This window comes from Trachymyrmex cornetzi, unplaced genomic scaffold (genome assembly GCF_001594075.2).
Source record: "Trachymyrmex cornetzi isolate Tcor2-1 unplaced genomic scaffold, Tcor1.1 scaffold1263, whole genome shotgun sequence".
Taxonomy (NCBI): domain Eukaryota; kingdom Metazoa; phylum Arthropoda; class Insecta; order Hymenoptera; family Formicidae; genus Trachymyrmex; species Trachymyrmex cornetzi.
The window spans coordinates 8025-8424 of record NW_017295832.1 but is presented as its reverse complement, the minus strand read 5'-3'; positions in this window follow the sequence as shown (position 1 = coordinate 8424).

Genomic DNA, 400 nt, shown 5'->3' with positions numbered 1-400 from the left:
AACGAAGATCCAGCTCCGACCGTAATAGGCAGTTACATTCTAGTATTAATTGAGTTTCTCAAATATACGGTCAAAAAATATAAATATATTGTTTACCCTCTCTTTCACCCACAGCGGGTGGGGGTGGGGGATCATGTTAGATGCCAAAAGATAGCTTTTTTGAAAGCATTGAATACGTATTTTTTCAGATTTCTGATCCGATGTGTATTTCTCATGATATTTGACCGTTTCCACACTTTTCGGACACCCTGTATATCTCGCTGTTCTTTGTAATTATGCTTTTATTAGCACGTTTATCCTTCGTCGCAAACTCACCGTTGAACGCGGTGTTCACTTTTACACTGCCGTGTCTTTCTACAGCGTCTCGCACTCGCTCGAACATTATATTGCCAGCATCTTC